This window comes from Colossoma macropomum, unplaced genomic scaffold (assembly GCF_904425465.1).
Source record: "Colossoma macropomum unplaced genomic scaffold, Colossoma_macropomum, whole genome shotgun sequence".
NCBI lineage: Eukaryota > Metazoa > Chordata > Actinopteri > Characiformes > Serrasalmidae > Colossoma > Colossoma macropomum.
Window position 1 is genome coordinate 54,483,369 of NW_023494792.1, and position 26,142 is coordinate 54,509,510.

Genomic DNA, 26,142 nt, shown 5'->3' on the forward strand with positions numbered 1-26,142 from the left:
ACTGGCAGCACTGAACAGCCTGATTAAAGTAGAAAAATGCAGTGCTAAACAGGGAAATACTTTTTGAACATATTAGAATACATTTACTATAAAATATGTATATTTTTATTTGAAATAGTTAAATATTTTCATTTTCCAGACTATGATGTGGAGGAGGAGCATCAGACAGAGATGAATCATTTGACTGAGAGCACACAGGCAGTGTCTTTCCTCAGGAAACTACATTCAAACCTCTTCAAACACAACAGATTACATTATTTTAGATCACAATTAAACATTTTTATAACACTTTTATTGAGTTCTACTATTCTTAGTCAGCTAGAAACATTTATTGACTCATCTCATCTCTTCATGAAAACATGTTATCTTTCATATTCATGATAACATTTTGTTTCTGACGTATTAAAATTAGATCATTTTTCTTTTTAGAGAAATAATGTACTTGATGCCTATTTTTAACACAGTTTAATGTTTGAGACCCTCAAATTAAAGGGCTGTTCATTTTCATTGCGTTTCATTACAAGAAGAAAACTTAATTCCAAACAGCAATCAACAGTTAGAAAAAAATGAACTGCTTCACTGTCATGAAAGTGTTTGAACTGATCACTTAATCCATTGTTTGTGTTTATGACAGCTTTCTATTATCAGTGTTGATGTTTACAATCAGGCAGCTCCTTATAACAGGTTTATGTAGAAATTATAAAGCATACTCACCTCATATTGCGCTAGACTGTAAGAAAAATAGGACTTTCTCTCCTGTGCTATTTGCAAGCCTGTAATGATTGTAAGATTATTATGCTGATAATTTGAGATTTCCACACAGACATAATAATGATAATATATGTAATATATGGAATCTATTATTGTGGTCTGAGAGATAATTCTGTACTTTGTACCCTTTTCTCTTTGTGTTTATCATTAAACACAAAGTATAAAGATACACAGGGTATAAAGATGGTCTTTCTGAGGCTAAATAGGAGGTTTAGGGAGAAGAAACCTCTACTGCACCTTAACTTCAGTGAAGGCCAATGTTCATACAGGAATACTCAGTGAGAGGGCATAGAAATCTCAGGCCATAAGCAGAACTGGTTCTTTAGAGTGTTAATTTTTGTCATTTTATTCTGTTATTTTCCCTTTTTCTTCTTTGCACTATAATCTTAATAAAAGTGTTTTGCCTACAAGGTATTTAAATAAATCAATTTGAATGAATGTTTGTCACTCCTTCTTATTACAAAAGAATTTTTGCACCTTTTAACCAACCTCAGTCATAGACATATCGCTGAACGGACCAGTAAATCCACCAACCCACTCTATCTGGGCACCAGACTGGAGTGACTACAAAGTGTCCTCACAGGAGCGATTGATGAGGGTACTGTGGAGTGCCAAGCTGCCCCACTGAGAACCTTCATGTAAACCTTTTGGCCAGCCTTAAAATCCCTTCAGCCAATGCATGAGGCGAAACCAGCATCGGTACCAGCTCACTGTCGTTCTGCTCTTCTAGGAAAAATTAATCTCACTACTCAATACTCTACTTCTACATGACTCTCTAAACACATACAGATCTGTACCAGCTGAAACATACTAGTGAAACCCTGTAGTCCATTGAATAATTTATTCAGAAAGAAACAGCCAATCACAGTAAATGTCATTTAAAAGACATTCTCTCTCATTCTCTGAACAAAATATGGCAAATTATGCTGCTTAAAATTACGATCAGCTGATTCTATTTGAAAAGGCAGTAGAAACTGTCCAGAAACAGCGTCTTCAAAATAAAATCTTTATGAATAATATGAATAATAATAACACTTACAGAAACGTTTCTGAATGAAAATCAAGTCTGGATTGTTTAGTAGAGGTTGTGTTATTGTCTTGTTCTGCACAGAGACTTTTATCCTTTAGTTTCATGTTAGTATAATTAGATGGCTTGATGTATTTATGGTGTGTCCTGTGCTGTAATGTGATGACAAGAATTTAAAGTGTAATGCGTTACTCTGCTTCATTACAGGAACAAATTCATCACATTACTCTAATGTTACTTTGTACTGTATTCTGTAAAACCCTGTATTTGAGTTACCTTGTGTGGGGTCACTTACCCTTGATAAATTGGGCTGGTGTAGTGTGGGGATGAGCCTGTGATCTTTAGTACTGCCCCCTTGTGGACACATGTATCATACAGTATTTATTTACATTAAGTATGCACATATCAGGTGTGTCGTTATTATGATGTCATAGAAGGAAATAGAAGGAAAAGATTCATCCAGTTTCAAAATCTCACCCAGTTAAAGTAACTCTAACAGACAAACATTGACAAATATCAATGATGTTGAGATCTTGTGTGGCTGCAGTTCCTGTTTCACGTCAGAATTTAAAGTAGAGCCACACATTCAATTGGACATGAAGCTGGTGATTCCACAATAATATCTAGCAGTGCTATTATCCCGACACCTGCCATTCACTGAAATGTTCTTTTCAAGTTGGTTGAACAGAAAATCAGAGGAGGGGCATCTGTGAACCTATGCACAATGTATCTAAACAGCTTTTTGTACTGTGTGGGGGATTTGAAGGAGTTAACTACAACCCCATTTCCAAAAAAGTTGGGATGCTGTGTAAAATGTAAATAAAAGCAAAATACAATGATGTGGAGATCATTTAAACCCTATATTTCAATGAAAATAGTACAAAGACAACATATCAAAAGTTAAAACTGAGAAATTTTATTGTTTTTTGAAAAATATTTTATATTATATTTTATATATAAAACATTTTAAATTTGATGCCAACAACATGTTCCAAAACAGTTGGGACAGGGCAACTAAGGGCTGGTAAAGTTGTGTAGTGCTAAAAAAACACCCGGTCGTTAATTGGCAACAGGTCAGTAACATGATTGAGTATAAAAAGAGTATCCCAGAGAGGCTGAGTCTTTCAGAAGTAAAGATGAGGAGGGGTTCACCTCTCTGTGATAGACTGCCCAAACTGTTGAGCAGCTGAAATCCTATATCAAACCAGAACGGGAAAACATTTAACTTTCAACACTAAAGCAGTTGGTCTCCTCAGTTCCCAAATGCTTACAGAGTGTTGTTAAATGAAGAGGTGATGAAACACAGTGGTAAACATGATCCAGTCACAACTTTTTGGTAATGTGTTCCAAATGGACATATATTTTACAAAAAAACAATTTCTCAGATTCAACATTTGATATGTTGCCTTTGTACTATTTTCCTTTAAAATATAGTTTATATGATTTGCATATCATTGCATTCTATTTTTATCAACATTCTACACAGCGTCCCAACTTTTTTGGAAATGGGATTGTATTTCAACAGCATGTGAAAGTTCAGCTGGCATCAGGTCAGCTCTCTGTGTAAACTGAGATTTCAGAACCTATCCTACCTACAGATGGCTCTCAGCTGAACCCCAAAACTGATCCTTTAGATGCCCCTAAACTCTAGAACTCAGCCCTGCACCAGTACAAGCTTTTACTGACTGACTGAGGAGACAAAACACAGTGTGTACAAACCTGGACATGCTCACAGAGAATCTGTGAACCAAAGTTGGTTGAAGCCCTCAGGGCAGCTGTAGCTGCTCTGTTTCAGCAGCACAGAGCTCAAGGAGCAGTAGGACCCTGGACAGCGTCCACAACAAAGCTGGTGAAGCTGAACATGGAAACACTCCTGAACTCAGCTAAGTCACTGATCTCCACACAGACCAGAGAAGATGAAGAGCAGCTGTGCTGAAGAAGTAACTGCTCTTACATTGTCCCTCTTTTTCTCAGAGACAGAACACCTGGAGTAAAAGAACCAGGAAAGCAGAACCACACCTAACCAGCTCTACCACACACACCATCACCTATACCTAACCAGCTCTGCCACACACACTCTTTCTCTCTCATACACACACACACACACACACACACACACACACACACACCTAACAAACTCTATTGCATACATAATTAACCAGCTCTACCACACACATCCTCACACACTTAAGCAACTCTATAGCACACACTCTCTCTCACACACACACACAGAAAACTAACTAGCTGTTCCATGCACACCTTCACACTCACCTAACCACCTCTACCACATACATCCTCACACACGCCTAACCAGCTCTACCACACACCCTCGCACACAACAAAGCAGCTTTACCATACACATCCTCACCCACACCTAATCAGCAATACCACACACACTCCTACGCAGCTTTTCCACACATGCTTACACACCCAATCAGGACTATCACACACCCCCCACACACCTACCGCACTTTTCCACACATCTAATCAGATCTTAGACTTAGACCCTCAAACACACAGCAGCTTTACCACACATACACTCACCCACACTTTCTTTCACACAAAGTGACCTCTTTTGCTGATTGTCAGACAGATTTTCATTAACTTTGCCACATTTGTCCTTTGCTTACAAAATATTCCTGGTTCTGCTTCTTAGCATAGCTTTATCAGCTGATTTTGCCTAAACAGAACACAAGAGAACATCTGTAACTCATCCTCAGCACAAACCTAACCAGCTCTTCTACACACATCCTCACACACCCTAACAAGCTCTACCCCACGTACCATCACACACATACACCTGAACCTGTTTTAAACTCATCACTGAGCTTTAACTCATTTAAGCTCACTGACAACTAAATTTGTCACCCTCTTTCTCTTTTGCAAAATTTCTAGAAAGTGTATTTTTTTTTCTTTTTAAATATTCCCACATTAAAATTCTCAAAATATATTGCAGAATATAGGCTTATTTTCAGTTTGCGTATCACTGTGTGTGTGTGTGTGTGTGTGTGTGTGTGTGTGTGTGTGTGTGTGTGTGTTTGATATCATGATAAACATTTTTTCTGTGCATTTTGTGACTATTGTCCACACTTAAAGCACACAGAAGAACTGTATGTTTCTTTACATAGAGAGCGTAATCAGTCCTGTTTAACTGTTTAATTTAGTGTAGTGCAGTATGGGTAAGGCTGAATAAGAACCATTCACAGTTTTTAGATACACCACCATGCATTTTGTTTGTGTTTCCAAATATCATAATACATATCATGTATCTTGATTTGATGTTTTTGCTATATAGCCCTCATCTAAAAATAGTACTAATAATGATGCCCAAATCTTTATCTGCTCGGTAAGCATCTGTTTGTTAAAAAAGAAACTCAAACACTACAATTATTACAAATGAATAAACAGTCCAGTGTGATCTGATGTGTGTATGTTAGTTTATTTTCAAAATTTCCAAATTCAGTTAGTATTCAAGACCCATATTATCTAATCAATCCTTCATTAAATTAAATCAGGTGTGCAGATGGTGGAATTAAGCAAATCCATAAGATGGCATTAGTGCAGTGAGAAGTCAAACCTGTGTCTGTTCCAACCAACCTGTTTTCTTCCAACTAAGATATTATTGACAAAATATTCTGTCTGTTTTACTGTATTTACAAATCATAGAGGGTATGTGTGATTTGTTGGGATGCTATGCAAAATGTAAATAAAAACAAAATGCAATGATGTGCAAATCATTTAAACTCTTTCGAAAATAGTACAAAGACAACATATTAAATGTTGAAATTAAGAAAATGTAATGTCGTTTGAAAAATATATGCCCATTTTGAATTGGATGCCAGCAACACATTTCAAAAATGTTGGGACGGGGGCAACAAAAGACTGGTATGTTATTTAATTCTAAATAAAAATGCCTGGTGGAACATCTCACAACTAATTAGGTTAAGTGGCAACAAGTCAATAACATGATTGGGTATTAAAATAGCATCCCAGAGAGGCTGAGTCTTTCAGAAGTAAAGATGATGAGGATGAGGATCTACTCTGTAAAAGGCTGCACAGGCAAATAGTGCAACAATGCAAGAATTTCTCAAAATTAACTATCAAAGAATTTCATCATCTAAAGTAGATAATATCATTAAAAGATTCAGAGAATTCAGAGAAATCTCTCTATGCAAAGCACAAAGCCAAAAACCAATACGGGCTGGCCTGATCTTCGGCCCTTAGGCGGCACTGCATTAAAAACTGACACGATTCTGTAGTGGAAATCATTGCATGGGCTTAGGAACACTTCTGAAAACCACTGTCTCTGAACACAGGTCATCCCTGCATCCACAAATACAAGCTAAAACTCTGTCTAAGTTAAACCATGCAAAGAAGAAACCGTATATAAACAGAATCCAAGAAATCCGCAACCTTTTCTGGGCTAGAGCTCAATTAAGATGGACTGAGAAGAAGTGGCAAAGTGTCCTGTAGTCCAATGAATCAAAATTTGAAATTTCTTTGGAAATCATGGGCGCTGTGACCTCCTGGCTAAAGAGGAGAGAGGCCATCTGGCTTGTTACCAGTGCACAGTTCAAAAGCCAGTATTCATGATGGTATAGGGGTGCATTAGTACACATGGCAGGAGTGACGTGTACATCTGTGAAGGCACCATTATTGCTGAACGATACATACATTTTGGAGCAACATAGACCTGTCACCCATTTAAAACATTTGACGCATTATGGGATGAAAAATATGACAAAGGAGACCCCGAACTATTGAGCAGCTGAATTTTTTTTTATCAAGCAAGAGCGCGAAAACATTTCACTTTCAAAACTACAGCGATTGGTTTCCTCGGTTCCCAAACACTTACAGAGTATTGTTAAAAGAAGAGGTCATTCAACACAGTGGTAAACATGCTCCTGTCCCAATGTTTTTGAAACATTTTGCTGGTGTCAAAATCAAAATGCCCATATCATTTTCAAAAACAATAAAATTCATCATGTGACGTCTTTGTAAATACATTTTTTTGGGAAAGAGGTTGTAGGTTGACACATACTTTTACACAAACCTAAAGAGCTCTACTACACATATCATCGCATACACTATCACACACACCAAGCCCCCCCCTCAGGTCTTCATAACTCAAACTAATAAAAACAATTAAGTCTTAGAAGTCCAGCATTATATAGATTTAAAATGAACAATTCACAATAACAAAACTGAGAAACAAACTCATATGAACATTTAAATGTTTTTTGTCTGACATACAGTAGCAATAGCCAAACAGTGTAATGATGTGGAATGATCTATATAAGGACAACTGAATTAAATATATATTTTGCCTGAACAAAATATATCGGACATAGTCAGTCCAATAACTGCAGAAAATCAGATTTTGTCAATAATCCAATAAACACGTTTACATGAATTTGAAAATTAGTTAATGAGAAACTCCAAGTTTACATGAGTCAGTAAGGCAGTAATCAGATTGCAACCAGCCAATAAACTCAGAAGAAGATGTGACGTAAACGTAATGTAAAACTCAAACTTCATGCCATCGAGCGACTTTACCTGAAAAAATGAATGTACATCATCTAGAAGATTAAGAATATTTAAATCCTTTATTTCGTGTTTGGTTTTAGCACCACTCCAAAAGTGTTTTGCTGCTATTTCGCGACATCCACCGTCTGTTCTGGTGCATGCTCCCCCAGACTGAGAAATCTGATAGAAATTGGAGTATGAATGTACATGCACTGAGAAATCTAATTACTGAGCTAAAATCCAGCTCTCTTTATTGGATTTTTTAATTGGATTTCTAGATCGGAGTATGGTGTTTATATGACTATTTGAATAATCAGATAACTGCAGAAATCCGATTATGTGAAGTGTGTGATGTAGATCACCTGCCTCTCAGGCTGACAGGAGGAGAAAGAATCTGCTCTGGGAGGCTGGAGGTGTATCATAACGCTGAGTGGGGATCCATCTGTGGTGATCTGTGGGACATCAAGGGCGCTCAGGTGGTCTGCAGGCAGTTGGGCTGTGGGCCGGCGCTGAGTGCTGATGGGAGTGCTGTCTTTGGTGCTGGTGAAGGGCCTATCTGGCTGAACAGAGTGAAGTGTAGAGGGAATGAGATTCACCTGTGGGACTGTCCTCATTCCCTGAAGAACCACACTGACTGCTCTCACAGGCAGGACGCTGGAGTCACCTGTGCAGGTCAGAGGAGTCTCCTGGACTTTGAAGGTTCTAACTCCATTTAAATCACATTTATCTCACTTTTAATAATCTGTAGGATTGCACTGAAATTCCATTCATTTTGTTTTGTTAATGCTACCTAATGGTAGTTAATGTTATCCAATGATTGCTGTCATTTTTGTTTTGTATTTACAGACATTTCTCACAGTGTGACTGCATTTGTGTGGTTATTATCTTTATTTAGCTATGAATTCCTGATTATTAGCATTAAACTCAGAGTCAGAGTCAGTCAGAGGACTGTTTGAGACACAAGGAGAAGTTCCAGAGCCAGCATGTGCAGTTGAGGATTTAAATTGGGCATTTAAATGGTCATAAATAAGAGATTTGATTGGTGGTTTTCTGAACTGAAATACTAACTGAATCTTTCGTCCTTTAAAATCACTCTGGACACACAGGGTAAGTCCTGCTGATCACTATGTTGGGTTATCTGCATTGCTGTCTTAACACTTTGGTTGCCATGTGAATGTTAAAGCCGAGAACTAATAACAAGTTTTATAGTGGATCTGACTAATTTTGGCACTGGATGTCTGGCCTGTGTTTGGTTAGAGCTGGGTTTTCTCACTCTGGTTATTGAGGGCAGGGACTGCTGAGTGCTGTTCACTGTTCTAACCCTTTGTTGGAATATGAAGGCTAAAAGCAGTGAGCTAATATCAGGAATTTGGGTGATTTTTCGATTATTCACTGAAGCTGACATCACAGCTCCATGACAGCTCGTTAATGAGGGCCTGGTCTGTAACCATTCTGAAGTTATGAAGTCTAGAAAGCAGAATGTTTCCCGCGAAATGAGTAATGAAATAAACATTGAACTGAACCATATTAATATTTATATTTCATTTTATTAAGTACACCTGAGTTTTCAGGAATTCCTTTAATTCCTGTTTTACTGATGTATAAATATAAGGTGACACACAAAGGTATCAGCAATAATAAGAAGTTTAAAATCCACAAAAAATGTTTCAATAACCACAGAATCAAGCTTTTGACAATTCCCTGAACCGTGGGGTGAATTGAAGACAAAAGTTCAAAAAGAGAGTCCAGGAACATGAAAGATCTGCTCAGATTCTTTATTTAGGAGTGTGTGTGTGTGCGTGTGTGTGGGGGGGGGTATTTCTTGCTCTGTATTCTCAAATCTCATAAAACATTATAAGAAAAGAATGGCAATCTTGGTAAATAGTGGTTGCACAAAGTACTCAATGCAGGGGTGCCAATAACTATGACATGCATGTAATTTTATTAATAAAAGAGTTTTTTTTTTCATATACTAAATTAACTTTAATAAAGGGCTTGATTTCCTTCATATTTTCTGTGTCAGACTGAGGTAATTAACCACAAACACATTTTTACCCACCTTTACCAAGGGTGCCAATAATTGTGGAGCTGAGTAAAACATTAGTTTAAATATGTGAACTTTATTTGAGAAATGAGCAGATGTACATGCAGTTTTGTGTGGTAATTCTGCTGATAAGAATCTGTAAATCGTATTTATATTTCCTGTCAAGCTTCCGTTTTAGTAGCGGCAGAGAAACCACAATGCGCTGACACTCTTTTGAATATGGAGAAAGAAAAAAACGCCTCCTCTGATTTGTCACTGAAAATGTTTGATGATTTCCTCTCCTCTTTCTAATAAGGTCATAGTCAGCGTGACTGGCAGCTGTGGGGAGCTCGCTCTCTCTCTCTCTCCCTCCCTCTCTCTCTCTCTCTCTCTCTCTCTCTCTCTCTCTCTCAGTTTCTTCAGTCTTTCTGGGGTTTGGAGGTGAAGCTTGTTCTGCTGCTGAGTTGAATGGACTGTGTGCAGGTCAGAGGGAGATGGACAGCTGTGTGTCTCTCATTCTTCTTTCCTCCATAATCACACTCACCGCAGCTGGTAAGAGACCTCCCACTGTCTGTATAATGTGTAAATAAATTCAGATAAATTCCCAAATCTAAAATAATCTGCATTTTCTCATTTGAATCTAATGTTATTTTATATTAATGTAACATATATTTGTTATGATTATTTGTTGGAAATGACTAAGAATATAAATAATTAAATCTTATAGATTGTTATGGTATTTTTTATTGTTTCTTTTTCTCCCACTTTACAATAAAGGGTCATTAAATAGTAAAATGCTAAAACATTATTGAAACATTTCATATTACGTAAACTAAATATAATTACAAATTATATTAGTATAAAAAGACATGTATTCCCTTCACTCTCTGTCTGATTCTCTCTCTCTCTCTCTCTCTCTCTCTCTCTCTCTCTCTCTCTCGCTCTCTCTCTCTCTCTCTCTCTCTCTCTCTCTCTCTCTCTCTCTGTCTCTCTCTCTCTCTCTCTGTTGTACAGTCAGTGTGAGGTTGGTGAATGGGGGCAGTCGCTGTGCTGGGAGAGTGGAGGTGTATCGTAATGATCAGTGGGGAACAGTGTGTGGTTATGACTGGGATATGACAGATACTGCAGTGGTGTGTAGAGAGCTGGACTGTGGAGAGGCTCAGGGTATTTCTCAGTTTGGTCCAGGATCAGGACCAATATTGATGGGATTAGTGGAGTGTCGTGGATCAGAGTCTACACTGAACAGCTGTAGATTTAAGTCATGGTATGGTGGAGTCTGTACTTCTCATGATCAAGATGTTGGAGTCACCTGCTCAGGTAGGCTGAATCACTCCTGAAAAATAAACAAGAATATCACAGATATTAATAGACAGCCTGAAATAATCAATGACAAACAGTATTTAATTTCACTAAAGCAGTACATTTACCTTTAAAATAAAATGTTGAAATGTAAACTTTTTCTATAGTTTAAATTTTTGCTTAAACTAAACTGCATTTACACCTTTGTGACCTCATCACAATCTCTAGTGTATAAAGTCAGATCTGTCAAATGGCCGCCAAGTATAAAGGTGTTTTGACTTAATGTAATAATCAATCTGTCAGTGTAGGTTAAATCTGTATGTTCATGACCAGTCTTAAGTTTAGACACAAGAAATTTAATCCTTTTTTAATCTTTTTTTCTTTAGTCTGTAAATCTTTGATCTAAAGAGTTTGGTTTTAATGAATGAACTTTGCTTAAAGATATTTTGTATTTAAAGCATTTTAGAAATACGTTTCAAAAACATACTCGTTTATTTTTATTATTTATTTAATTGTTTATTTGTTAGATATTGATTTTGTTTTTATTGGGATTGTTAAGAGTAACTTGAGACTGTAAAAAAAACTGTCAGGGCAAAGTGGGGATCAGTTCAAGAATTTAGAGTGAAAAATAAAAAAAAAGTAAAGCAAAACTTTCATTGTTAATGAATGAATTTGAAATTTTCACTGAAATGTATATAATTTCATTGTGAGACTTCAAAGTGAGATTTCAATCCAGAGCACGATGTAATGTGACTAAAACCCAGTTAGATCTAAAGTAAAGAAGTAATTTGATAATATGTATTTCTCTCAGAGCTAAAACATGTTCAGCTAAACGTGAATGCTAAAAATGAACCGCAAAGCAAGCACTACACCTAAATAGCACCACGCCTAAATCTTAATGTAAGTATTAACATTATTCAAATACTCATAGGTCGCATGTGCAGACTTGCTGATGGTCCTCATCTGTGCTCTGGGAGAGTGGAGGTGTTGCGTGGAGGGACCTGGTCCACAGTGTGTGATACTGACTTTGACCAGCAGGATGCAGAGGTTATGTGTCGAGAACTGGACTGTGGGCTTCCTGTGGAGGTGCTGGGAGCAGCTGCTTTTGGCAGAGGGGAGGGTCAGGTGTGGTCAGAGGAGCTTCAATGTAGAGGCAACGAACCTGAGACTTACTTATGCCCAACATCATCTTCGCCCAAACACAGCTGTACTCATGACAGTGATGTGGGACTGGTGTGCTCTGGTAAAGAATATATATTTAACTTTAAAGGCATTTTAAATTTTAGTAAACTTTGCAACTGTTGGTCTCAAATATTATATAAATATGATTTGTTCTTTCTCGTGCTCAGTCTTGTAATGTGATGTTGGTTCAGGTCACACTCAGGCTCGGCTGGTGCATGGCTCTGACTCCTGTTCTGGTCGAGTGGAGATCCAGTACCTCAGTGAGTGGGGCACAGTGTGCGATGTAAGCTGGGATATGAGATCTGCCAGTGTCCTCTGTGGTCAGTTGAAGTGTGGGAATGCAGTGGCTGTGTTGGGGTCAGACTGGTTTGGGGAGGGGAGTGGCCGGATCTGGGCTGATGTGTTTGATTGTCAGGGGAACGAAACACACCTGTCAAAATGCCCCATTTCATCATGGAGTCAAACTGCATGCTCTCATAAACAGGATGCTGGAGTCATCTGCAGTGGTGAGTGACTGTATTTTACGAAAACTGTTAAACTCTGCTATTCTAAAAGAGTAAAAATGTATGACTAGGACTGCTGCATCATTAGTCAAAAAAAATGTGTACTTTATTGTGTTATATGTACTTTATTTATTGTGTTATTCCTCTTCAGGTTCCTCTCTGGCGTTTCATGAGGGGCGAGTGCGGTTGTCTGGAGGGATGGAGTGTGAGGGGGGGGTGGAGGTGTACTTCAGGCAGGAATGGAGGAGAGTTCTGCTTGACTCCTGGAGTGAGTCTAAAGCCTCTGTGATTTGCAGACAGCTGGGCTGTGGCTCTGTGTTCAGCTTCTCCAGCTCCTCTCCATCCAGTCATGAACACAGACACATGTGTGTGACGGGTTTCAGTTGTTCTGGGGGTGAAGCTCATCTGGGAAACTGCAGCAGTGCGAAAGTTATGGAGAAGTCCTGCAGTTCAGGAAAACAGATCTCAATCACCTGCTCTGGTAGGAATTACAGCAAGTTGAATAACAAAAGTTGCTAAAAATCTTCTTAAAATAATTCTCATCAAAATATTTTGTAATGTTTACTGTTCATTTAACTGTGAATTTTCTTCATGATGTAGAAGATCAATGGGTAATTTATTGTTCTTAACCTAAGGTAACTGTAATGTATGAATAATTTTAAGGTGAACTGCTGTGTGTTTATGTGTGTGTGTGTATGTGTGTGTTTATGTGTGTGTGTGTGTGTGTGTGTATGTGTGTGTGTGTGTGTGTGTGTGTGTGTGTGTTTCGTGTGTGTGTGTGTGTGTGTGTGTGTGTGTGTGTGTGTGTGTGTGTGTGTGTGTAGGTAAATTTAATTCAGCTCACAGCTCCATCAGGCTGGTTGGTTCTGGGGGAGACTGTGCAGGACGGCTGGAGGTTTTCCACAGCGGCTCATGGGGGACAGTGAGTGATGACTTGTGGGATATTAAGGATGCGCAGGTGGTGTGCAGACAGCTGCAGTGTGGAGTGGCCCTCAGTGCTCCGGTACCAGCCCAGTTTGGACCTGGAACTGGACCCATATGGCTATATAAGGTGGAGTGTGAGGGGAGTGAGACGTCCCTGTGGAACTGTAGATCTCAGCTGTGTGGACAGGGTGAATGTGGACACGAGGAGGATGTAGGAGTCGTGTGCTCAGGTAAAGTGTACTGACTGATACTGGTTGTTTTTTTTGTTTTTTGTAGCGTGTTTACGCTGACAGTTCTTTAACATATAATATTTATTGAGGATTAAGCTGAGGTACATAACTGTTTGAATGTTCATAAAACAAAGCTCAATGAGTGCATGTTCAAACATTGGAATCCTATTACAAATTGTTCATAAAAATATGAAATTTGCGTTAAAGCATGAAATGTATAAAACAAAATTCATACTATAGAAGATGCCAAGCAGCATGAGTTAATTAAATTTTTAATTAAAACATTCTCAATATAGACTTTCAGAGTCATATTAAGGAATCTCTCTCTCATCAGAGTTTAAAGAGTTCAGACTCACTGAGGGCTGTGAGGGGAACCTGGAAGTGTTCTACAATGGAACCTGGGGTAATGTGTGTGTAAATGGGATGGATGAAGAAACAGTGAGTTTGATCTGTCAAGAGCTGAGCTGTGGAAGATCTGGCACTGAGAGACCTACCAAAGCAAGAGTGGAATCAGCTCCTAACTGGCTGGATGATCTGAAATGTAGGAAACATGACTCCACTCTGTGGCATTGTCCATCTTCACCCTGGAGACAGAACAACTGTGATAATCGCAACGAGGTGGCTCACATTACCTGCTCAGGTAGGGAGATTGTAGTGGTTTTATATGGTAATAAGAATAGAATGTGTAGACATCTGTTTGCTGTGAAGCATGAAAATGTATAATCAAAACAGATTTATGACAGTAACTAAATGTAAATAACTTATTTTGACTTATTCATAGAGGAAAATCATCTTGTGCAGAAAAGTCATCTGGAATGCTCCTCATCATCTCCCCATCAGAGACAGTGCTCAAGTAAGGACTCTTGCAAATAAATAAAGTCATTATTTTCAATAATATAAACAACATTAATCACATGTTAATTCTCCTCTTCCCATGTACATACAAGGCTTTTGTTTCACCCTCTGTGACGATCATGTTCTAAACAGACTGAAAATCTATATTTGCTTTATATTTTATTCTGAGACGGTCCTGCATAGTCAGTGTTTCTGTATCTCCTTGTGTGTGATGTGTGTGATGTAGATCACCTGCCTCTCAGGCTGAGAGGAGAAGAAGGAAGCTGCTCTGGGAGGCTGGAGGTGTATCACAAAGCTGAGTGGGGGTCTGTCTGTGTTAATGAGTGGGACATCAGGGATGCTCAGGTTGTCTGTAGGCAGCTGGGCTGTGGGCCGGCGCTGAGTGCTGATGGGAGTGCTGTCTTTGGTGCTGGTAAAGGGCCTATCTGGCTGAACAGAGTGAAGTGTAGAGGGAATGAGATTCACCTGTGGGACTGTCCTCATTCCCTGAAGGAACACACTGACTGCTCCCACAGGCAGGACGCTGGAGTCACCTGTGCAGGTCAGAGGATCCTCCTGGACTTTGAAGGTTCTAACTCCAATTACGTCACATTTATCTCACTTTTAATAATCTGTAGGATTGCACTGAAATTCCATTCATTTTGTTTTGTTAATGCTACCTAATGAGAGTTAATGTTGTCCAATGATTGCTATTTTTCATTTTTCTTTTGTATTTACAGAGATCTCTGATGCTTCTGTTACTTCACCTACAACACCGACTACCACATACAGTTGGGGAAATGCAGTTATTCACACCATTCCACTGCAGATATTAATTCTTCTACCTCTGCTAATTATAATCACCTGAGTTAGTGCATGCATAGGAGCTCCTCACAAGATTTCTGATCAGGCAGTCAGAAGGTTAGTCAAAGTGCATTTGTGTGGTTATTATCTGTATTTAGCTATAAATTTCTGATTATTAGCACTAAACTCAGAGTCAGAGTCAGTCAGAGGACTGTTTGAGACACAATAAGAAGTTCCAGAGCCGGCACGTGCAGTTGGGGATTTAAATTGGGCATTTAAATGGACATAAATAAGAGATTTGATTGGTGGTTTTCTGAACTGAATTACTAACTGAATCTTTCCACCATACAATCACTCTGGACACACAGGGTAAGTCCTGCTGATCACTGTGTTGGGTGAACTGCATTGCTGTCTTAACATTTTGGTTGCCATGTGAATGTTAAAGCAGAGAACTAATAGCAAGTTTTATAGTGGATCTGACTAATTTTGGCACTGGATGTTTGGCCTGTGTTTGGTTAGAGCTGGGTTTTCTCACTCTGGTTATTGAGGGCAGGGACTGCTGAGTGCTGTTCACTGTTCTAACCCTTTGTTGGAATATGAAGGCTAAAAGCAGTGAGCTAATATCAGGAATGTGGGTGATTTTTCGATTATTCACCGAGGCTGACATCACAGCTCCATGACAGCTCGCTAATGAGGGCCTGGACCATTCTGAAGTTATGAAGTCTAGAAAGCAGCTATGAATGTTTCCCGCGAAATGAGTAATGAAATAAACATTAAACTGAATCATATTAATATTTATATTTCATTTTTTAAGTACACCTGAGTGTATTCCTTTAATTCTTGTTTCACTGGTGTATAAATATAAGGTGACAAGCAAAGGTATCAGCAATAATTAAGATGTTTAAAACAGCAGGCGCCTCACAGCAAGAATGGCCTGGGTTCGATTCCCGGCTGGGCGACCTGGGTCATTTCTGTGTGGAGTTTGCCTGTTCTCCCCGTGTCTGCGTGGGTTTCCTCCGGGTACTCCGGTTTCCTCCCACAGTCCAAAAAACATGCAGTCAGGCTGATTGGACATGCTAAATTGCCCCTAGGTGTGAGTGTGAGTGTGGATGTATATGTCTGTTTGTCTGCCCTGCGATGGACTGGCGACCTGTCCAGGGTGTATCCTGCCTTCCGCCTGATGACAGCTGGGATAGGCTCCAGCACCCCACCGCGACCCAGAAGGATAAGCGGTTTAGATGATGGATGGATGGATGGAAAACAGCAGGCGCTGTAGTGAACCTGCCTGGAAGTGGTGTGTGATTATTTTTCCCCATGCACAAGGATGATGATGCTTAGAGAAGCAAAGATTTCTCCACACTGCTAGTACCTTAAACCAGGTTTTATAGTCAGATGAGACAAAAATAGAGCTTTTGGTCAAAAAAGCTTTTGTTAAAAAATAAGAATGGTACAGAACATAACTCACCCCCACAGCTGAATATGCTGGAGGATCTATGATGATCTGGGGATGTTTTTCCTCCTGGGGAAACTTGTTAGGGTACACAGCATCATAGACTCCACACAGTACCATGAGATTTTACATGAAGATCTGGCTGCTTCTGCCAAAAAAGCTAAAACTGGATCATGGTTTGATCTAGTGCCAGGATAATGATTCAAACCGTCATTGTCCAAATCCACAATGACATGAAAAGAGGATTCAGAAACATGAAAGATCTGCTCAGATTCTGTATTTAAGAGTGTTTGTGTGTGTTGGGGGGTATTTCTTGCTCTGTATTCTTAAGTATCATAAAACCCTCGAAAAGAATTGTTGTCTTGGAAAATGGTGACACGTAATTTTGTTAATAAAAGAGTTTTTGTTTTCATAGACTAAATTAACTTTAATAAAGGGTTAGATTTCTTTTGTATTTTCAGTGTTGGACTGAGATAATTAACCACAAACACATTTTTTACCCACCTTTAGCAAGGGTGCCAATAATTGTGGAGCTGGCTGTAACACAAATTCATTAGTATAAAATGTGAAGTTTATTTTAGAAATGTGCAGTTAGAGCAGATCTACATGTGGTTTTGTATGGCAATTCTGCTGGTAAGTATCTATAAATCTTTATATTTCCTGTCAAACTTCCGTTTTAGTAGTGACAGAGAAACCACAAAGCTGCTTGTGTGGGGGGGGGTGGATACAGACAGTCACAGTGAGTGAGTGAGTGAGTGAGTGAGTGACTGAGTGAGCGAGCGAGCCACTCAGTCAGTCAGTGAGTGTCCAAGTGACCAAGTGAGACAGTGACCGAGTGAGAGACTGACTGACTGACTGAGTGAAGAGTCCGTGTTTGTCACCAAGTGTCAGAGTGAGTGACCAAATGAGTAACTGAGTAAGTAACCAATTGACCTTGTGAGTGACCAAGAGACAGTGTGAGGGAGTGACTGAGTGAACTGTTGAGTGACTGAGTTTCTTATTGAATGATTGAATAACAAAATGACTGAGGAAATGACAGAATAAGTTGGGTAATGAGTGACTTAAAGACAGTGAGTGACTGACATAATGATCAGGTAATGAGTGACCAAGGGAGTGAATAGATGACTGCATGACTGATTGAGTTACCAAGTGAAAGAGTGAGTAAGTGACCAAGTGACTGAGAAAGTGAACGAGTGAGTGACTAATTGACCAAGTGAGTGACCAAGAGACTGAGTGACCTAGTGTGTCAGTGACCAAGTGAGTCTTGAGTATAGTGTCTGAGAACGCCCTCTACTGTCTGCACTGATATTATTTCCTGTAACCAATCCAGTTCACAATGATCCACAGCACTCAGAGGATTGTGGGTGGTTCTGCATTCTGAATGTGTTTGATGACTGTTCTGCTCTCCTCTAACAGGAAGTATCCTCTCTGAAGAACAGCATTCAGGATATGAGGATGTGGATGAGGAGGTTCTCTTAGTTAAGAGGACCAGAACATGTGTGTGTGTTAAACAGCTGGAAAGTACAAGCATCACAATCACCATTTAATAATAAGAGAACTCATTATAAATTCATGATTCCGCCACAAAGAATGTTTACAATAAATCCAATATTTGAAATAAATATGCACATAAATTTGTTCTCTTCAGTTTATAGCCAGATGTGTTTTATTGTGCTTTCTTGTAGGGGTGAATAGAAAATTGATAAACTATAATATTGAGATATTATGCCCATTGTCAGAATAATAGTTTTCCAAAAGCCTGGTCAGGGATGCAGAAAGCATAAACTATGCTAAAGTAAAACCACTGTGTCAAAATCTCACTCAATCAAATATGGAAGCTGGGAGCCAAAAATAAAGTACAGTGAAAGTAGAAAAATATCTGTTTAAAAATCAAATCAAGCATCTCAAGTATATAAAAGTAAAAATGAAATGTTTTACTGGGAAATTAAGAGCAAGTTTTGTTCACTAAACTAACTAATGTTGTACTGAGCTGATCACACTGTAATTCACACAGACTGACCTGCCTTGTCTTAAAGGCGTACTCCAGCCAAAATAAAAAAATTAACTACTGCTACATCTGTTGTAAACATTCCAACTCACTTCCTGCAGTGATCACATTCATCCCAAGGACCAGTAAAACCCCCTATGGAGTTTTAAAATATATTAAAAAATCAAATGCAAATAATAAAAAATAAATCAAAATAATTGTTTACGGTGTTCTGTAAATGTACTAGTCATTTATTTTATCAGTAGTCATTGTCACCCTTTCTAGTAGTAATTACTGCTTGTTGTTGTTATTACAGAATAACATCAGTTTATTACAGAATAAGTCAGTTTAGTTTGTTTCGCTGATTAAAGATTTGATTCGTCTCTAGATCAGAAATGTCTGGCGGAAATGATTTTCTGTATAATCTTAGTGTCTCAAACTGTAGCTCACAAAACACACTGACGTTCAGGCTTCCTAAATGATTCTTACACTGAAGTCTTTCTGAGTATTTTATTTGCAGATTAATTAAAAGTTATAAAGTCTCTTTGCATGTGTGTGTGTGAGAAAAGGTGTGTGTGAGAGAGTAAGTGTGTGCTGGTAATGGTGTTGGGATGTTCAGAGATTATGTGTGTGAGTGTGTGAGAGAGAGAGTGTAGAGATGTGTTGAGGGGCTCTTGAGTATTTGTACTTGTATAATTTTGTAATTGTGTTGATTTTAAGTTCTATACTCATTCACTCATGTTCAGGTGATTCAAGTGATTATTATTTAAGGAAGAATTGATGTGAAATGACTTTAAAATGATTTAACTAATTCCAGTAAAAAGTATTTCTCTGTATTTTGTGATATTCAGGGGTCAAAGTTCATTCGAATATTATAAACATTCATTCACATTCCAGTCTCTAATTTTAAAAAAGAGTTCATTAAAAACCTTCTCTTGATGAAAAGCACATATTACTTATTTGACATGAACATTAAATCAGCACTCCAGTGGTTGTTGTTTAGGGTGAAAATCTGCCTAAAGTCTCTCTTTTCACCAGCAAAATAAAGTCACGCTGATTCCTTTAAAGCTGGTCTGTTATTCCTGATTAGACACAAAATTTTTATTTTTCAATTGCCTTTCTGAAATGTTTTAAAAATGCTCAATTACTCACATAAATTAATTTTATGCTATTTCAGTAGTTAAGTGACATCACAACATTGACAGAACAAAACTGAAAGCAGAGCTGCAGATGCCTGATTCCTAATAAGAGATGAAGGAAAGAAGGAGGCATGAAATGTTTCTACATGTTTAAGACAATGTTTTTTATCTATTTAGAAAATCTGGGAGAGCACAGAAACAATATGTAAGGGCCAATATTGTACTTTTTATTCTTTGTGTATTTATTCATTTGTTTATTTATTTTTTGCATTTAGCATTTTTCATTGAAGTCCACTTATAATGTTTGTTTTGGTTTAGGTTCCAAAAAACAGTCTTAGTTCATATTTCATGACCATTTTCCAACCACTTTTTATCCCTTAGAATTAAACAGGCTGTTTTGGTTACTGTACCTTTAAGACTGATATATGTTAAAGATCTCTGTTCTGATTGGCTGTCCTGTATTGCGTGTCATTCAAGCAGTCTAGACTTGCTCTAACCTCAAAGTGAATAGGGGGAGCAAAATGACTGCGTGCTGAGTATATGTAAATATGTAAATATGTTGGTTTTCGTGATGTCACCGAAGCAGTGAATTTAAAACAGTCTGTTTTTCCAGCTAATTTTCTGTAAATTGACTTTTTGAACTTGGAATTAAATAGCATATTTTGAAAGTTTGACAATGTTTGCATACAACATCAAACTCTTTTATTTCATAAAACTGAAGCAAATTCAGTTACATATGATAAGGAACCTTTAAAACAGCAATAATGATTTCAGCTCTCTGTACAATAAGATTGCAGCTCATCAGTACAATGAAAAAAGCACTTCACAACTTTAAGCACAATTTTACTAAATCTACTGATTACTGATCCTCCGCTGCATCTCGTGGTGGAAAAAATGTATTGCAATGATCAAAACATTCTTTCCATAAGTGTTGAACTGCCAGAATCTGTGTTAAACTGGTAAATTAAATTATGGTGATATAAGTTTAATTGTGATGCAAAATACATACATACATACATCATCTAAACCGCTTATCCTTCTGGGTCACGGTGGGGTGCTGGGACCTATCCCAGCTGTCATTGGGCGGAAGGCAGGATACACCCTGGACAGGTCGCCAGTCCATCGCAGGGCAGACAGACAGACATACACAGTCACACACACTCACACCTAGGGGCAATTCAGCATGTCCAATTGGCCTGACTGCATGTTTTTGGACTGTGGGAGGAAACCGGAGTACCTGGAGGAAACCCACGCAGACACGGGGAGAACAGGCAAACTCCACACAGAAATGACCCTAGTTACGCAGCGCTACCCACTGCGCCACCATGCCACCTTGTGATGCAAAATAGGTATTTTTAAATATTTTATTATTTGTATTATTTTATTTAAATATTCTGTAATTACCAACTTTCTTGATTTCCTTACACTATGCTCTCTGTGTTACAAAATACACAATAAATAAATAAATAAATAAATAAATAAATAAAGTGGAAACAGCATGTTTTTACATTCACATAAAAAGAAATGTCTGTCTATATCTACATTTTAAGACCAGTGTGAGTGTTCATGTGTGGGAGAGAGAGAGAGAGAGAGAGAGAGAGAGAGGGAGAGTTGTGTGTGTGTGTGTGTGTGTGTGTCTGTGTGTGTGTTTGTGTGTGATGTTGAGTTTTTTGTCTGAAAGCGCCCTCTACTGTCTGCACTGATATTATTTCATGTCATTAACCCAGTTCACAATGATCCACAGCACTCAGAGGATTGTGGGTGGCTCTGCACTCTGAACATGTTTGATGTCTGTTCTGCTCTCTAACAGGAAGTATCCTCTCTGAAGAACAGCATTCAGGATATGAGGATGTGGATGAGGAGTTTCTCTCAGCTAAGAGGACCAGAACATGTGTGTGTAAAACTCTGCTCACAATATATTAGTGAGTAAAGAAATCTAACTTTTACTTTTACATAGTTACATTTTAGTCTTGAACATTTGGTTATTAATTCATTTTTATGTGTTTGTGTTTTATGGGGGACAGCATCTGTACTTCTTTGTGATTGGTCACTCCTCTGACTATTGAGGTCTGCCATTTTATTTTAGAGCAAAAGATGCCAAAGAAGAGAATGATGGAGCCTCACAAACTACAGTTCCTATGCTGATAGATGCTGAATGTACTAAGAAATGTCCCTGCAGTTTTAACAGTTACTCAGAACTAAAGTACTTTTTTGACCTGGTTTAAACTTCCACTAAAGTTGTTTTGTGGATACTTTTTACTTCTACTTTTTATTTAAGTGTTACTGTACTGATGTATCAGTTATTTGTTTTTCTGACTGACAAATTGATTCATCTCTAGATCAGAATTTTCTGTCAAAAATACCTTCTTGCATAATCTTAATGGAGTCACATTGTAGGTCACAAAAGATTCTGAATTTTAGGGTTTTGAAAAGTGTTACAAAAAAACATATATATATATATATATATATATATATATATATATATATATATATATATATATATAATCAAAAGTAATATAAATAAAAGTAATACATTTTTTTCATTTTGCAGAGAAGTCTCTGACTGGAGTGAAGGCAGAATATTATGATATGTCACCACCAGTGGTCTGATAAGTGAGTTCCTTTATTAATTAATCACCCGATTTTATCTTTAAATATTAAACCACAATGTAAAAATATGACTGAACTGTTTGTAAAGTCAGACTGCTTTTACTTGATTTAGGTGAATCAGCAAACAAGGACACAGCAGAGAGCTATGATGATGTCATCACTGCTGGACAGATCTCTGATAGTGTAGCAGGTGTGTCTCTAATTTGAAGTTTTAGTTTAGAAAGAAATAGAAATTAAGTAGAGATAAAAGGTTCAGAACAAATGTTGTAAAAACAGAATAACCAAATGTTCAGGAACTGTAATGACTTATTTATGGACCTTTACTGCCCCCTACAGATACAGTCCACAATTACGTGCAGGAAGATATTTTGGTTCCTGCAACATATGATCATCATATCCAACATATGATCATAGAATGTGGACAACAATAGATTTATTAATGTTAATACATCACATTTCATAAAGTAAATAATTTACACAGATGAGCCAAAACATTATGACCATTATGAACATTATGTGCCTGGTGTTGGTCCACTTCATGCTGTCAAAACAGCTCTGACCTGCTGTGGCATGGACTCTACAAGACCTCTGAAGGTGACCAGTGGTGTCTGGCACCAAAAACATTAGCAGCAGGTCGTTGGATTTGTCTGGCACATCCCACAGATGCTTGATCGGATTGAGGTCTGGGGAATTTGGAGGCCAGTGCAACACCTTGAACTCTTCATCATGTTCCTCAAATCATTCCCTAACCCCGTTGCTGGTACCTGGTTTGTCCCTCCTCTGACCACTGTGGACAGGTACTCACCACTGCTGACTGGTGGCACCCCAAGAAACCTTACAGTTTCAGAGATGCTCTGACCCAGTCTTCTGGCCATAACAATCTGACTCTTGTCAAAGTCAGTCAGGTCTTCTTGTCTGCACGTTTATCCTGCATCCAACATGACGACTACGAAAACCAACTGTTTGTTTAATGTCTAATATCTCCCAGACCTTGACATGCACTGTTATGAGATAATCAACATTATTCACTGATGTAGGCATAATGTTTCAGTGTAAATACTGATTTTTATGTAAATAAAACTCAAATGGAGCTCAAATTTTCAATTAAATCAATAGCAAAGTAGACTCATACAAACCAAACATTCAGTAAAATATACATGAAACACCTGACAAATTTAATATCTATATCGTTCTATTTATTTTTCCTTTATCTCTCTATAATTTGGTGTAGAGGACATAGCAGAGAATTATGATGATGTCATCACTGCTGAGCTCAGCTGTTGTAACAGGTTTGACTTGTAATGTAACAACACTGTAATCTCAAACATGAACACAGGCACTGATGATACTGATGCTGATTTAATGACATTTATCTCTACATTTTGACAGAAGACATGACAGATAACTATGATGATGCTGTTACCACTGGACAAAACTACATTATGACAAGTAGGTTTTACTTAATGTGGGCAAATAATTTTAAACTAAAGCTTCAACACAGTGAAAATGTCAGGTTTGCTTCTTATTGATATAATTAATCTTCCCACATTGGTGTAGTGGACACACCAGAGAACTATGATGATGTCATCAGTGCTGAACAGGATGTAGGAGGGCTAAAAGGTGAGTGGCTGATCTTGTTGTTTATGTCGCTTCATTGCAGATTTACATGAATGAGGAGGGTGGAGTGAGAGATTTAAATCAAGTGTACAGGAAGTCTGCTGAAAACATGTTTACATTATTTATAGCACATGATAAACTGTGTGCTCATTATTGTGATGTGGGCAGAAGGTTACTCTTTTTACTGCACTGTCCATTCACACATGACATGCAGCCGTATTTATTCATGTATTCAGTTCAGAAGAGTAATTAATCTTATTCATCTGCGCTCTGAGTGTAGTTTGTGTCACTGATGATGAAGTGTGCAGTTGAATAATTCTTCAGCAGAGTTTTGTGGGTCATTGTGTAACACTGAATATCAGTAGTGCAACACTGTCATTTTGGCAAAACGGAAAAACAATCAGTCCTCTCTACATCTACACATGTATAAAGTCTGCCTAATGAATAACCTTCTAATGTACAGTAACTGATGTATTTTGTCAGAATTTCTTCTTTTTCTGTTTGTTTGTTTGAAGACATGACAATCTTGCATGACCAATCACAAGGCTGATGTTGCTTGTGCTGCCCACACAGCTTAAACACAACTACACTGTAAAATGGTCTGTCAGTTCAGTATGAACCAACGAGCCATTTTTAACAGTGTATCTGTTCCCCACGTCTCACTCTTATCAAGCAACTTAGCAAATGGAAACTACCTTGAAAATGTGAATCAGAAAACATGATGCATATTCCTTCCATATAATCACATTATAATTACATAAGTGAAACACATTATATATCTGAGTTAGCTCAGCATTTTCTCTCAATGATAGGTGGGAGTGGTTTGGGGGGTGTTATGATATTATCTGTCAATATTATTATATTAGTTTTCCCCACCCACTGGTGCACGATAATGTAATCAAAAATTAAAATCTGAAAAAACAATGTGAGCAAAAGTCATTACATTTTGAAGGAAAATTACAGAAAAACATGAATTTTGCCTTTTGAATGATGACCAGACACATTAAGTAAAAGGTGAAAAAGGTCCTTTTCAGGTTGAGTTTAATAAGCTGAGCTGCAGCCTGCAGTACTAAACAGAACCTACATAGTGCTCTATTTACTGTTTTTACACATGCAGTGTGCTGTAAAATAAAGATGTGTTATTTGAGTTAAATGTACTTATTTTCCAGACTATGATGACGTGGAGGAGGAGCCTCAGACAGAGATGAATCGTGACTGACAGACCACAGCCAGTGTCTTTCCTCAGGAAACTACATTCAAACCTCTTTAGACACAAGAAATGATTTTATCATCAATCACAAGTCAAAATGTTTTATGGAGCATAAATGAGATAAAGTGGTTTAAACATCCCCTAATTTATGTAAACAAATTACAATCATAAATTACAGTTTTTTTTAACACTTTCCAACTTTTTCCAACCTTAGAAACATTTACTGACACATCTCATCTTATTAAGTTATTCCATCAAAATAATTACCTTAGATCTCTTAATCCAACTTTTTTATCTTTGTGAAAATATTTTGTGTCTGGTGTGATAAAGGTCGTCAGTTAACAGATTTTATGAGACGTTATTATTTTTTTTTTAAATTATAATTTAAGGAAATTATTGTTTTGGATTGAATGTCTTAAATTAAAGGGCTGTTCATTTTCACTGTAGATCATTTTTAAGAGTAAAGGACTGAAAGATGTTCTGGTCAGAAGTGAATGTTCAGTGTTCATCAGTCAGAAACAGGAAAGTGCTGTTTCACTGTAACTAACTTGTATAACAGTTTTCTATTTTCAGTGTTGGCGTTAAAAATCAAGCAGCGCCTTATAACTGTTCATTGCATTTGTTTTGATCATCCCTTTAATATAATAAAATAATAAAATAAAATAATCAATAATGAAACATAATTACTCACCTAATATTGTGCTACACTGTAAAAACAGTAACAAGCAATTTACCTTTTTTCAGCCCAAATAAATATGATGAATAAAATAACACAAGGCAAAAATTGAGGTTAAATAAATACTATATTTATAAAATAAATATTCATTCTAATTCTTTGAATGAAACAATGAAAATAAAAAACACAGTATTTTATATCAATTCAAACCTCAACAGTACTTAAAATCCACTTTTGTCCGGTTCCACTTTATTTACTGCTTACACTGTAAGAAAAATATTTGATACATTCTCTCTTAGGCTTTTTGCATTAATGATTGTGTGATTATTA

General features: G+C 37.6%; 1 pseudogene; it reads left to right on the forward strand.

The window, feature by feature from the left end:
* LOC118811221 overlaps positions 1-25,145 on the forward strand; it is a 35,655-nt pseudogene extending 10,510 nt beyond the window's left edge.
* The last annotated feature ends 997 nt before the right edge of the window (positions 25,146-26,142 follow it).